The following is a 15,683-nucleotide window of genomic DNA, read 5'->3' on the forward strand; positions in this document are numbered from 1 at the left end:
AAAGGAAATGAGAAAGGAATTTAAACATTTTACTATAAAAAGATCAACGAAACACAGAAGAAGGAATGGTAAAAGAAGGAAAGGTAATCAGAAAATGATGGAGAAAAGAAGCTACAAGGTATATGGAAAACCAACAGCAGAATGACAGAAGGAAGTCCCTCCTTGTCAGTAATTACTTTAAATGTAAATGAATTAAGCTGTCCAATAAAAAGCCAGAGATTGACAGCATGGATAAAAATACATGATTCAACTTTGTGCTCTCTACAAGAGGCTCACTTAGATCCTACGACACAAATAGACTGAAAATTAAAGGATGGTAATATTGATAGCAACCAAACAAGAGCAGAACTGGCTATACTAATATCATAAAAATAGACTTTAAATTTTTAAAGTTTACAAGAGACTTAGAAGGAAATTATATATTAATAAAAGGTTCACTACAGTAAGAAGGGATAAAAATTATTAACATTTATGCAACTAATGATAGACCATCAAAATATATGAAGCAAAAATGGACAGAAAGGGAGAAAGAGTTCTACAATAATAGGTGAAGACTTGAATACCCCACTCACAATAATGGATAAAAGAACCATACAGAAGATAAGTAAGGAAACAGAGGACTCAAACAATACAATAAACCAACTAAATCCAACAGACATACACAGAACATTCTACCCCCAAACAGCAGTATACACATTCTTCTCAAGTGTACATGGAATTTTTCCAGAATAAACCATATATTAAGCCACAAATTAAGTATCCATAGATTTAAAAAGATAGATATCATACAAAGTGTCTTCTCTGGCCACAACAGGATGAAGTTAGAAAACAATAACAACAACAGAAAACTGGGAAATCCACAAAAGTGCAGAAATTAAGCAACACACACACACAAAACAATGGGTAACAGAAGAAATCACAAGGGAAATTAGAAAATACTTCAGCAATAAAAGAAAACACCACCACAACACACCAAAACCTATGGAATAGAGTGAAAGTGGTGCTAAGTGGGTTATTTATAGTTATAAATGTTTACATTGAAAAATAAGGAAGGTCTCAAATCAACAACCTAACTTTACAACGTAAAGAACTAGAAAAAGAAGAACAAACTAAATCCAAAACTACCAGAAGGAAGGAAATAATAAAGATCAGAGCAGAGATAAACGAAAGAGAGAACAGAAAAACAATAGAGAAAATCAATGACACCAAAAGTTGGTTCTTTGAAAAGATCAACAAAATGGACAAATCTTTAGCTATTAGATGGACTAAGAGAAAAGGAAGAAGACTGAAATGACTAAACTCAGAAGTGAAATTCGGGACATTACTACCAACTCTACAGAAATAAAAAGCATTATAGAGGAGTGCTATGAACAACTGGTTCACCAAAAATTTGGATAACCTAGATGGAATGCACAAATTCCTAGAAACCTAGCAATTAGAATTAGTCTTAATTTGAGGAATACATACATATACGCATAGAAACAAAACTTTAAATTGGTAGAGTAAAACTGGATTTTTTTTTTTTCCTGGAGGTTCCTCACCCCTTGCACGTTTTTTTTCACTGAGTCCACTTCCTCTTGCTCTGCCAGTGGCGAGGGGATGGTGGTGGTACAATCTCCTTTTCCTTTGGCGGGATTACAGCCCCACCTATAGAGCTTCTAGTGCTTACTGCTTAAATACAGGTCAACCTCTGGCCTTCGGTTCTAATACTATGGTATTTGTCCTTCGGTGTTTCTTCATATAAAACGTAACAGGCATTCAGTAGTTTTTGAATGTGAATTTGAAGTCAAGAGAGCGCAATTCGAGCTACTTTGCCATCATTTTAACCTCGGAATAATTTCACTCTTGTAACATACTGCATATATTTTAATATTTGTATGAGTAGTCTAATCTGTACCCCACTCTTTGAGTTATTACGAGTTATTTGAAGGAGAAAATGTAATCTTGTAACACAGTTGGAAAATGTCATAGAAAAGTAAGTGAGTGAGTCTGATGGCTGCTCTCATAGTGTCTTGGGGATGGGGAGGGCCTCAGTTTCGCTGACCAGACCCCTGAGGTTTCCTCATATTGCCAAAACCAGGTCTCCAAACCCAGATGGCCATTGATTAATGAGCTGCAGGCAATAGCCAAGGGCAGTAGTTACCTCTGGGGAGGGAAGGTGGGGCAAGGAATGGGCATAGGCTTTACCTGGATCTATAATATTTTATTTCTTAAAAAAATAAAGAGTGCTCTAAAGCAAATATAGCAAAATGTTAACATCTGTTAATCTGAGTTGTTTGTTAATTATTTTTTCATACTTGTCCATATATTTGAAATGATTCATAATTAAAGATTAATTTTTAAGAAAAAAGGCTAAAAAGAAAGACAAAATACTATTATTGGCTGCCTTTGAAAAGAAGGATTTTTTTTCCCTCTTTCCTACATTTTCCAAAATTTTTATACTGAGTCCTTGTTACTTTTATAATTAGGCAAGCATAAATTCCAAAAAAATTACTTTTATAATTAAGAAAAACTGAAGTCATGTAACTAATCAACTGAGATAAACAGGAATGTACTGAGAAGGAACATGGATGAAGAATGATGCTGATAAAATAGCAAATGAGAAAAGAAATGACAAAGCATAAAATGTGGCTAAATCTCATGAAACTGTATTTTACTTATTCTGAATTAATTAGTGGACAATGGGGTTGGACCCTGCACAACCTGTGAGGAAAGACTTTGCTTATTAGTACCAGGTGGCATTCTATTCTTGATTCTTACTGTATCTTGTAGTCCAACCACACATTTCCTCGAGGCAGGGGATGTGTTTCCTACAAGTTTGGTTTCTCTATCCACTCCAGGGATTTCTGGGCCCTAGACTGGCTGAAAACCCACACCTGTAAAAGAATGATTCAGCACAAAAGGTGAGCAAAATTGCAGGGAGATTCTCGATCTACTTAAGAGAACAAACTCTTTTAATAGCTGTAAGCTCATGAAGTGTTGAAATGTAAATACTGTAGCTAATTAAACACAGCTTTATTTATTCGTTTTAGTAAGATCCAGCGGAACTTCAGTTACAGAATAAATTTTTAATGACTAAAAGAGCTTTTCAAAAGACTATGTATTTGCTAACACTGACTGACCTCTTTTTTTTTAATCACTGTGAATTATCATAAAGCCTCATTTCCCCGGTATGTATGGTTGTAGGACTCTCTTCTTTTATATATATATAAATTTATTTATATTTTATTTATTTATTTTTGGCTGCGTTGGGTCTCTGCTGCTGCGCGGGCTTTCTCTGGTGAGCTTTCTCTAGTTGCTGCGAGCGCGGGCTACTCTTCGTTGCAGTGCACAGGCTTCTCATTGCGGTGGCTTCTCTTGTTTTGGGGCACGGGCTCTAGGGTGCACCGGCTTCAATAGTTGTGGCTCGTGGGCTCCAGAGCACGGGCTCAGTAGTTGTGGCGCACGGGCTTAGGTGGTCCACGGCATGTGGGACCAAGGATCGAATCCATGTCCCCTGCATTGGCAGGCGGATTCTTAACCACTGTGCCACCAGGGAAGTCCCCTGTAGGACTCTCTTAAACAAAAATGGGGCACTTCCAGTTTTCCCCCTACTCCAGGTCTGCAGTTACACAGCTGAATGTGGCTGGAGAAAAACACCCACCAGGTTGCCTGGACTCACTGGAAATTCACCAGCCCCATCCTCAAGAAAGTCCTTTACGGGGAGCAATAATATCTCGCTGTCCAGGCCCTCCTACTTCCCTAGACAACGGATCATACCTTCTCCTCCCCCGCCCTCACTTCTCTTCCTCACACCCATTCCTCCCTGCTTCTCTACTGATGACTTGCACCTTCTACTTTACCAAAAAGCACTGAAGTGCTAGCCGACTAGCACTTCCCCCGGATCCCACCACCCGCTCCCGTTCCCTTTCCCCTGCACCAGTACACCTGGCCCTCCCTTCTGTGCCCCTGCCAGGGTACCTTTACTTGTGCATTGCAGCTCAGCCCCGCTCATTTCTCCACGAGTCTCCCCTCTGTCCCACATCATCAATAGTCGTCTCCACTGGATCTTTCCCATCAGCATACAAATGAGCTATTATTTTTCTTATATTACAAGAACAAAAGCTAAAACCAAAACCTGTCTTGACCCCATTTCCCTTCCAGCTACCACTCTATTTCTTGTCTGAGCAAAACTCCTCCAAAGAGATGATGCTGCCGATGACCTCTCAAGTCTCGTCCCCCATTTGCTCAAGAACCCATCCCACCACGCCACCCCAATCCCCTTGTCAAGGTCACTGATGACCTCCACGTTGCTAAATCCAGTGGTTCATTTTTTACGTTATCTATCAGTAAGGTGACAATATATTATAATGTCTTGTGATGTGAACATTGAGAATGAAGAGGAACACTACTAATAATTGTGACAGCATAACAGGTGGACTCCAGACTGTGTCCAGCAAACCAGGAAGGAGGTATGATTATCTGACCTATCAAGGTTTTTGTCACCTTGAAATCTTTTCTTCTTTTGTTTTCCAGGACACCACATTCCTGGACCCCCTCCTTCTCTACCTCCTTTGCTGGTCCCTCCCTATTGTTCAGACCTCATCGTGTTCAAGTGCCCAGGTGGGTTCTTGGAACTCACCTACCCTTGCTTGCTGGGTGACCTCATCCACTCTCATGGCCAAGACACAGGTAATTATCAGAGATGTACCTTCCCTATGCACTCCAGATTCATGAATCCCATCACCTCCTCCTCTACTCCACTTTGATGTCTAACGGGCATTTCCATCTTAATAAGCCCTACATTGGACTTGTGATTGTTCTCACCAAGTCTGCTGGTTTCAGTCTTGCACATCTCAGTAAATGGTAAGTCCGTCCTGCCAGTTGCTCAGACCCCAGTCTTTTTTTTTTTTTTGCGGTACGTGGGCCTCTCACCGCTGTGGCCTCTCTCGTTGCGGAGCACAGGCTCCGGACGTGCAGGCTCAGCGGCCGTGGCTCACGGGCCCAGCCGCTCCGCGGCCTGTGGGATCTTCCCGGACCGGGGCGTGAACCCATGTCGCCTGCATCGGCAGGCGGACTCTCAACCGCTGCGCCACCAGGGAAGCCCCAGACCCCAGTCTTTAACTCCGGTTGGCTCAGCCCTGATTCTGCTCCCTTACATCTATAAAATCCTCTTGTCTCTACTTTCAGAGCACATCCAGAATCTAACCATCTTCCCCCTTCACTGCTTTCATGCTGGTCCAAGTCACCATCATCCTTTATTTAGACTACTGTTAAATCTCCTAACTGGTCCCTGCTTCAGACCTTGTTCTCTTTCAGTTTGTGTGCTGTGCGCCACACAACAGCAGGATGGCTCTCCATCCCTCCCCGTGGCAGTAAGGTGGTACTTGTCACCTGAAGTCTCTGATTTCATCCCGCCACCTCCTCCACTCACATGGGACTCCCTCTTGTTCCTGGACCACCCGGACTTAGCTCCTCTTCAGGGCATTTGTGCTCTCTGTCCCTCTCCCAGAATGCTCTTCCCTCGGATTTCCCATGATTTACTCTCTTCTCTTTTACGTCCTTCCTCCAATGGCACCTTCTTAGAGACATTCTCAGGTCTATTTAAATGACAACCGCCCTGGTTCCCTGCGTGGCCTGTCATCCTGTCCTGCTTTACTGTCCCCCAGAATATATTTCATCATATACCATAGTCTAGATCAGCACTGTCCCATAGAACTTCCTGCAATTGGACAATTTCCATTAATTCTGTAATTTACTTATACTTTACTGTAGTTTACTTATCCCCCCACTAGTTTGTTCAAAGGTTGGCTGCCTATAAATATGATCTTCAGGACAATAATATCCATCATTTTCTTACCCCCTCCACCAGAATGTAAGCTCCATGAGGGCACATCTCTTCTGTGCCCTACGCAGAATGGGTATTCAATAAATATTTGCTGAATGAATGACCTTTACCTCAAGTTTATCGTTTTAAGTGCCGAAGTTTGTTTTTATTTTAAACATTTTTAGAAATTGTTCTAAGATCTGCCGAGTATGTCCTTTTCTTAATTTAACCAGAATATATGGTTTCCCTGCAATTTCTATGTCACTTTTCTGTACAGAAATCGTGATGCTGCAATAAATTGCATCCTCAGAGACCATTAATGTCATCCTTTCATTAACTGCACCAGATTGCTGAGTTTTTTAATAGTCTTTTCTACTAAATGACTATTTATCAGGAAGTTTTTCCTGCTGCTGTCTCTAATATGTGCCTTATTTATTCTTCAACAGAAATAACTGGGAAAAAAGGCTTGAGGGTGCTTCTCTTCTTCCACAGAGTTAAATGCATACGATTTGTGACTTTTGCTGTGGCTACATTCACAGGCCAGTTCAGAGAGGTTGGTTGCCTGCAAAAACAACCCTCATGAAAATAATATCTATAATAACAAAGAGGGTTATTTCTGGTTCCCTTTGATAGACTGGAAAACAAAAATCAAAGGATTGAAACCTAAGGCCATTGAGTGAGAATTAAGACCCAAGTGTTTTCCTCTAAGTTCAAAGTTCTCTTATTGAATCCAGTTCTTCTCAAAAGTGCAGTTCAAAACCATCTACTAAAAATCACTTGCACTGGCCTCCCCACTAAACCTGCTGGATCTGATCTTGGGGGTGGGATCTAGAAATCTATAGATTTGATGCATCGTAGACTTTGAGGTCCTCTGTGCTAAGTTTACTTTCTGATTAGAAGCATAAGCTACACTGAGTTTTTATTCTATAGGGGAAAGAATGACACTCTTTTTTTATGAGCTCCCTACTGATAAACTTGTAACAACTACTCTATTGCAAACCATATGAGGATTTTATGTGCTGATATACACGTTCAACTGATCTGCCTGTACTGTACAGTAAATAGAGAGGTGATCAATAGAAAATGTGTTTCAATGGCAGATTATAGGTCAGGAAATATTTCTAGATTCTTTCAGCGCCTCCTGGGGAATACAGAGATCCATTTATCAAGAATGAAGACCTAAGAGGATATCACTGACATCAGGACTAATAACAGGAATCTGAAAGGTGATTCTTCCTTGAGATAAACAAGGTCATGTACGGCGGAAGCAAGTGCTTGTGCACTGCAGCTAAGTTCACATTCTCCGACTTGGTTTCCAGAGCAGGCGATGACTTTGTGACTGAGAGCCTCGGTGGATACGTGAACTGGGACTGCCTTGAGTTTGGGTGTTACTTGTGTATAGTTGCCAGTCACTGCAGCCACCAGGTCTGGAGGACGAGAGAACAACTCTCTTTTTCTGTGATTTCTAACAAGAAGAGTTCCTGGCAATGCTTTTGGTTTTTACCATGATTTCTGAGACTGAGTGGTGAAAGGCAAGTCTAGAGGAGACCAGGGTTCATTGGGGAGCCCAAGTAGATGAAGGCTCAGAGTGGGGACCCAAAAGCCAAGTCAAGCAAGGCAGAGCACACATTCAGGAGAGCTGTACGTGTTTGGGGTGGGGTAGAGGGATTGGTAATATGAGGGCGTGGAGGGGATGAAATCAGGGATGTAAGGTGGGGGGAGTACCATCTTACTGCCGCAGGGAGGACGACGTCCCTTTTTGTTTGGAGAGGGATGGAGAGCCACCCTGCTGTCGTGCTGTGCACAGACTGAGAGAGGGCAAGCACTGAAGCAGGGACCAGTTAGGAGATTTAACGGTAGTCTAAATATGGGATGATGGTGACTTGGACCAGCATGGTAGCAATGAGGTGGGAAGATGGTTAGATTCTGGGTGTGCTCTGAAAGTAGAGACAGGAGGATTTTCTGGATGTAAGGGAGTGGGATCAGGGCTAAGCCAACTGGAATTAAGGCTTCGGTCTGAGCAAATGGCGAGGACGGACTTGCCATTTACTGAGGGCACCAGCTGCGTTAGCAGATGTGCAAATGCAAGGAGCAATGCAGGAGTCTGGAGTTCCACCAGAACTGGGACAAACCAACCCAAAGGGTGGGCCATGTCAAAGCTGGCCACCGCGTCTCAGTTTACAGGGAAACCTGGATTCCCAGGCAGGAACTGCAGTCAACAAAGACTCCGGGTGCAGAGCGGTAAATCATTTGGCGGACTGGGGAAACGTGGTAGAAAGCCAACTGAGGGAGTGCTGGATTGTGGTATAATGAAGCCAGTTACGGAGGGTCTGGGTCACAGGGTACAGTCCCCAAGTACAAGCCAATGGTGGGAAGTCACAGCAGGAAACCAAGCACTGGGACACTGACACTGCGAAGAGAGGAGGAAGAGCATGCCCCAATCCTCTGCTCAGCCACTGAGTAACTGCCACCAGGGGCACTCGGAGGATGATCTGGACAATGGGTCAGTAAGGAGCTCCCGTCTTGCTTTGAAAGAAGAGAAAGGGGTGGCCTAAGGGAGCCCACATAGGTTCTCAATACACAGGCTCAACTTCCAGGAACGCCATAGGTTTCTGTCCCTGGGAGGCTCTGCAGGGAGAATGTGGTCTGTTGGCACTTTCATCATTCCCTCCTCAGTCCACTGTGGTGAGGAAAATGTCATGCCCATGGACCACGGTCAGAAGGAAACGTGCGCCTGACCGTGAGCACAGGCTCAAGGCCAAGAGTCAAAAGGAAACCTCCACCCCCATCCCCACGGGAACCTATTTATCAGATGAGAAGTTGGGGCTGTTTGGCCAAGAAACCCTACAAATGACTCCCTCTGCTTCATGGTACGTTAATCCTTGGCAGTTATCGAGGAAAAAGAAAAGTCTTTTAATGAAAGAATCCACAACTGAGAGTATGGAGCTAACTTTTCAGAATTCCTTGCAATTCGTATGCCAATAACCCTGTGAAGTAGGTATACTGCTCTCTGTTTAGTAAGGGGAAGCATGTGACTGACTTAGAGAAAGGAAGCAAGTAACCAACATGAATCCATATAAAATGTTTAGAAAAACATAGTAAAAATTCCATAAAGCCTAGCCATTTTTACTACCCAAAGCTGCCCAGTTTGCAAGTGGCAGAACCAAGATCTGGCCCTCTACACAATTACTGTCCCCAATTATTCTTTTTTATTTGTAGTTTTGCTTAGTTGAGCTGGCCAAAGAGGAAACAGCTCCAAGTCAGGTGTCCCTGCCTTTGTTTCAGCTTGTCAGAATCATGTTGTTTTCCTGCCAGCCTCTTAGCTTCAGATAATTTACCCAAGTAAGCAATTAGAATTCTTTTTTTTTAAAGTAAAATTAATCAGGCAGGAAAATTGATTGAGACAGTAATTGTGTTTCATTCTTGCTACAGAAGGACACTCAAAAGAATGAGAACAACACACTAAACAGAAAAGAATCATCGGAACATATCAATAGATGCTGAAAAGACATTTGATAAAAATCAACAGCCATTTCTAATAAAAATCCTGATTAAAATCAGACTATAAGGAAACCACTTAAATGTATTAACCACTTAAATGTATTAATGACCTGCAGAGTCCAATAGTAAATATTATTCTAAGTGTTGAAACAGTAAAGCCATTTCGAATTAAATCAGGAACTAGACAGGTACATTTGCTTTAGCTATTATTTTTTCAACACTGCTTTGGAGGTCCTAGTAAATGCAGCACAATAAAATCAAGAAAAATATGTTCACAGGAAAAAAAAGAAATATAATCATCTTTTAGTTGACAATGGCATTGCTGGAAATTACAAACTACTGGAATTAACAAGAGATTTTAATAGAGTGACTATGTATAAGATAAATATTTAGTTATCTTATAGTTTTCTTTCTAGTTTACAAATGGACATGGGAACAGTAGTTAGCCCAATATAGTTATCTCAAACTGTAATTATTTATGAATAAATTTGACAAGAAAGTCAGGGGACCGTTATGAATAAAAACAATAAAATTTAATTGTTGACAAGTGAAAAGACTTCTTATTTTCTCAAATATAAACACTCAGTGTCACAAAAATGCCAATTATCCCAACATTAATATACAATTGACTGCAATTTCCCACTGGAACCACAGGTTAAGAATCTGCCTGTCAATGCAGGGGACATGGGTTCGATCCTTGGCCCATGAAGATCCCACATGCTGCGGAGTAACTAAGCCAGTGTGCCACAACTACTGAGCCCACGTGCCACAACTACTGAAGCCCGTATGCCTAGAGCCCGTGCTCCACAACAAGAGAAGCCACCGCAATAAGAAGCCCACGCACAGCAACGAAGAGTAGCCCCCTGCTCGCTGCAACTAGAGAAAACCTGCAAGCAGCAACAAAGACCCAATGCAGCCAAAAATAAATAAATAAATAAATTTATATATATATAAAAAAAAAACAGATGGCTGGGCCGCCCCCCCACCCCCGCAGAGTTTTTGATCCAGTAGGTGTGAGGGGGGCCCAATAATTTGTATTTGTAGCAAGTTCCCAGATGCTGCTGCTGTTGCTGGGCTAGGGAATATTCTTTGAGAACCATTACTGCAACAAGTCAAAGTAATATTAGGGGGCTTCCCTGGTGGCACAGTGGTTGAGAGTCCGCCTGCCGATGCAGGGGACACGCGTTCGTGCCCCGGTCCGGGAAGATCCCACATGCCGCGGAGCGGCTGGGCCCGTGAGCCATGGCCGCTGAGCCTGCGCGCCCGGAGCCTGTGCTCCGCAAAGGGAGAGGCCACAGCAGTGAGAGGCCCGCGTACCGTAAAAAAAGGGGAAAAAAATAATATTAGGAAACTTTGAAATAAAATAAACAAACCAGTAGAATAGACTAGAGAAGCCAGAAACTAGCCTAATACATATGAGTATTTAATAAATGACAAAGGATATCCATGAAGTGTGACTGGGTAAAAGTATCGCTATTATGTATGAAAGTTTGTATAGTGTGGTCTCAAAGAAAATACAATACTGTGTGTGTGTGTATAAACGTATATATTATGTATATACACAGTTAACACGGGTTGAAGGAAATGAAGATGGGAGCGAAGAGGAGGAGGGGGGGGGCCCAGCCAAAAGGAAAAGAAAAAAAAAGCAGCATTAAAACATTACCACCATATAGGATATTATCACATTAATGCATTCACGTACAGTTACACATGGACACGATTAATGGTGTGTTTATGACTATGGAGTTTGAGCTGTGATCCAAAGACAATAGAAACTACGCTCCAAAGTGAGATTCCAGGCACTCCCATTTACCATTCACTCCACAAATAAATACTAAATGGCTATGATGTATGAGGCTCTGATCTAGACAGCAAACAAAATAAAGCCCTCTCTCATGGAGCTCACTTTCTAGTGAATCTGTGCCTTGAAGGATTTATCAAAAAGAAGGTGAAGGAAGCTTGTTACTGGGCCCACATCACAGGGATTGGCACTGTTGGGGAGAGGATGTTCAGAGAGAATCGTCCCCCTGCTGGAAAGTGGGGGGGGGACACATGCCCCTCCTCTCAAGCTGCAGGGGGATTCCTGCAGCTCAAGGGCAGAGTGGACTGAGCTCTGACTTCTGCCCGGGAAATCTAGAAGGCTTGCTAAGTGGCAGAGGACAGTAGAAGGAAGGAAAGGGGGCTGTTTTGGGTATTCTCTACTCCCAGAAGTTTGGAAATATGTAGAGTGATCACATAATTTTTTCATCCAAAATGGGACATTTTCAAGCGTGAAAATATTATGCTCAGAAAACAGGCATAAACAGGATTGTCCTGGGCAAACTGGATGTACGGTCCCTGTAGGCACAGGATGAGTTTCTCATGGACCAGATGGGCCATATGAGACAGAGTTGGTATGGGGCTGTCCAGAGGGCCACTGTAAAATAATAGAATACATATACATATATAGATAGATAGATAGATAGATAGATAGATATCTGACCTTAGGTCCTGGCACTGAGCTCCTGGAACTCTTGTAATTTCCAAAGTGATAAGAACACTAAAAGCATCTCTTATTCTAATATTTGGTCTTTGATCCTGGTTCCTGACACAGAGCTCCTAAATCCCTTGGAATGTCCTGTGTGACAGGACTGTCTTTTCTTCTATGAGGTGACTCTTGGTAGGCTCCTGGTTAGCTTTGGAATGGGGGCTGGTCACCAGAAATACCAAGACATCAAAACTCAATGACATATCATCTTTATGGGAACATATGTATATGTATAACTGATTCACTCTGTTATAAAGCAGAAACTAACACACCATTGTAAAGCAATTATACCCCAATAAAGATGTTAAAAAAAAATGACATATCATCTCAGAGCTAGGATGACTATTATCAAAAATATAAGAGATAACAAGTGCTGGTGAGGATGTGGAGAAAAGAACACTCCCTTATGCACTACTGGTGGGAATGTTAATTGGTGCACCCACTATAGAAAAGAGTATAGAGGTTCCACAAGAAATTAAAAATAGAACTACCACATGATTCAGCAATCCCACTTTTGGGTATATATCGGAAGAAAATAAAATCACTATCTTGAAGACATATCTGTACTTACAAGTTCATTGTGGCATTATTCTCAGTAGCCAAGATATGGAAACAACCTAAGTGTCCATCAACTGATCAATGGATAAAGAATATGTGGTATATGTATATAATGGAATATTATTAAACCCTTAAAAAGAAGGGAATTCTGCCATTTGTGACATCATGGATGAAACTGGAGAGCATTATGCTAAGTGAAATAAGCCAGATAGAGAAAAACAAATACTGTATGGTATCCTTTATATGTGGAATCTAAAAAAAAAAAAGTTGACCTCATAGAAACAGAGAGTAAAATGGTGGTGGCTGAGGGGTGAGGGAGATGGGGAGAGGTTTGTAAAAGGGTAAAAACTTTCAGTTACAAAATGAATAAGGCCTGAGAATCTAATGTGTAACATGGTGACTACAGTTGGTAACACTGTATTATATAATTGAAATTTGCTAAGAGAGTAGAACTTAAGTGTTCTCATACACACACACACACACACACACACACACACACACACACACACAAAGGTAAATAAGTGAGGTGATGGACGTGTTAACACATGGTGAGAATCCTTTCACAATGGGTACATATATCAAATCATGTTGAACTATATTACAATTTTATCAAATATACCCCAATAAAGCTGAACAAAAGAAAGTGATGAAGAAAATATTATTAATGAAAAAATTTTAAAAAGACCAAGCCATAATTAGAAGCTTAGAATTTTCAGCCCTTACCCCCATCCTCCAGGAAAGGGAGAGAGGTTGGAAACTGAGTTAATGATCAGTCATGCCTATGTGATGAAACCTCTGTAAAAGCCCCAAAAGTATAGGGTGTAGAGAGCTTCCAGGTCAGTGAACACATCTATGTACTGGGAGGCTGGTGAAACTCCATGGGAACAGAAGCTCCTGTGCACAGGACCCTTCCAAACCTACCCTATGCATATCTTCATCTGGCTGTTCATTTGTATCCCTTAAAATATCCTTTGTAATAAATTGGCAATTTGTAAACTGTTTCCTGATCTATGAGCCACTTTAGCAAATTACTGAACCTGAGGAGGGGGCTGCAGGAACCCTGATTTATAGCTGGTTGATCAGAAGTACAGGTGACAAGCTGAGTCTTGCGATTGGCTTCTAAAATGGGGGCAGTCATGTGGGATGGAGCCCTTAACCTGTGGGATCTGATGCTGTCCCCAGGCAGTTCATGTCAGAACTGATTGGTGTGGAAAAGCCACAATTCTGGTGTCAGAAGTGTGAGTATGAGGGTAAAGGAGGAAATGAAGATGAGTGAAGGAGAAAGAGGGACAGCCATTGAGAGGGGACAAATGACCTCAGTGCAGAGAAGCTAAAAGTACCATGAATCCCTAGGGGTTGGGAAAGAGGAAACTGACCAGCTGGGATGTAGATGGGTTTGACCTGACGTGGGACCTCCAGGGGAGAGGTCCTAAGCCATGGAGGACAGTGTGCAGAGGAATTGAAGGGATTGCAGCCAGCGCTTTCCCTGTCCACTAGGCACCGGGGAGCCTGTTGGGCTCCCAGGCCTAATTCTCTGCCCTTAGACCCTCCCTCCTGCCATGCAAAGCCCAAGCCCTGCCCCCACACACCCACCAAGGGCCCTACATCTACACATGGAGACCCCCTCTGAGAGCCCCTCCAACCACACTGGGCCTAAACCCCACCCACACACCCTCACCCAGGGCCTTACCTCCAAACTCTGGAACTCCACACTTTGGAGGCCTCCCTTTGGACATGCTGCCTCTGTGCTGGTCCTAAGCAGAGGCTCCGCCCCATGTGTGAAAGTCGCCCCACATAGGCCCCACCCCCAAGGCCTTTTCTGCCTATGTGGGTCCTGAGCCTAGGCCCCGCCCCACACTCAAACTTCACTCCCCCAGCCTAGGTCCCATCCCACCCTAAACCCCACCCCTGCCTAAGTTCCACCCCCTCCTAAACTCCACCCCCCATAGTAAAGGCTATTTTTTTTTCTTTTTCCTCTTTTAGATTGGAGTTCTGTTTTACCTTGCTGTTGATTCACTGTTGTTGATTCATTTATATTTTTATTTTTCTAATCTTTTAGTTTTCTAATTTTATTTTATTCTTTATACTTTTTTAATATTTCTGCTCCTTTTGGTTTGTTCTTCCCCACCCTTTTCTTTTCTTTCTTTCTTTTTTCTGTCGTGGTTTTGTTTTACCTTGTCACAGTTGTTTCAATTATATTTTTATTTTTCCTAATATATTTTTATCTTTCTAATCTTATTTTGTTTTTTATTCTTTGTTATTGTACTGCTCCTTTCTTTCGTTTTCTTTTTTCTTTTTTTTTTTTTTTGCCACACCACATGGCTTGCAGGATCTTCGTTCCCAGGCCAGAGGCCGAGACCGAGCTCCAAGTCCAAACCACTGGACTAACAGAGAACCTCAGACCCCAGGGAATATTAATCAGAGTGAGGCCTCCCAGAGGTCCTCATCTTAGCACCAAGACCTGGATCAAACCAACTGCCTGCAAACTCCAGTGCTGGACACCTCAGGCCAAACAACCAGTAAGAAAGGAATACAGCCCCACCCATAAAAGAAAAAAAAAGAAACAACAACAAAAAATGTTGCAAACGAAGGAGCAATGTAAAAACCTACAAGACCAAATAAATGAAGATGAAATAGTCAACCTACCTGAAAAAGAATTCAGAGTAATGATAGTAAAGATGATCTAAAATCTCAGAAACAGAATGGAGAAACTACAAGAAACATTTAACGAAGATCTGCAAGAACTAAAGAGCAAACAAACAGCGATGAACAACACAATAACTGAAATTAAAAATACTCTAGGGGCTTCCCTGGTGGCACAGTGGTTGAGAGTCCGCCTGCTGATGCAGGGGACACGGGTTCGTGCCCCGGTCTGGGAAGATCCCACATGCTGCGGAGCGGCTGGGCCCGTGAACCATGGCCACTGAGCCTGCGGGTCCGGAGCCTGTGCTCCTCAATGGGAGAGGCCACGGCAGTGAGAGGCCCGCGTACCGCAAAAAACAAAAAACAAAAAACAAAAAAAACTCTAGAAAGAATCAACAGCAGAATAACTGAGGCAGAAGAATGGACAAGTGACCTGGAAGATAAAAATGGTGGAAATAACTGCCAGGGAAAAGAATAAAGAAAAAAGAATGAAAAGGATTGAGGACAATCTCAGAGACCTCTGGGGCAACATTAAACACACAAGAAGAAGAGGAAAAGAAAGGAGACTGAGAAAATATTTGATGAGATTATAGTCGAAAATTTCCCTAACATGGGAAAGGAAATAGTCAATCAAGTCCAGGAAGCACA

The 15,683-nt window shown here is 42.4% G+C and overlaps 1 protein-coding gene across 3 annotated transcripts in view; it reads right to left on the minus strand.

The window, feature by feature from the left end:
- The window catches only part of CALN1 (calneuron 1), a 467,864-nt gene that overhangs the window by 54,301 nt on the left and 397,880 nt on the right, over nucleotides 1–15,683 (minus strand). The gene's annotated exons all lie outside the window — the stretch shown is intronic.

This window comes from Lipotes vexillifer, unplaced genomic scaffold (genome assembly GCF_000442215.2).
Source record: "Lipotes vexillifer unplaced genomic scaffold, Lipotes_vexillifer_v1.1 scaffold128, whole genome shotgun sequence".
In the NCBI taxonomy this organism is placed as follows: domain Eukaryota; kingdom Metazoa; phylum Chordata; class Mammalia; order Artiodactyla; family Lipotidae; genus Lipotes; species Lipotes vexillifer.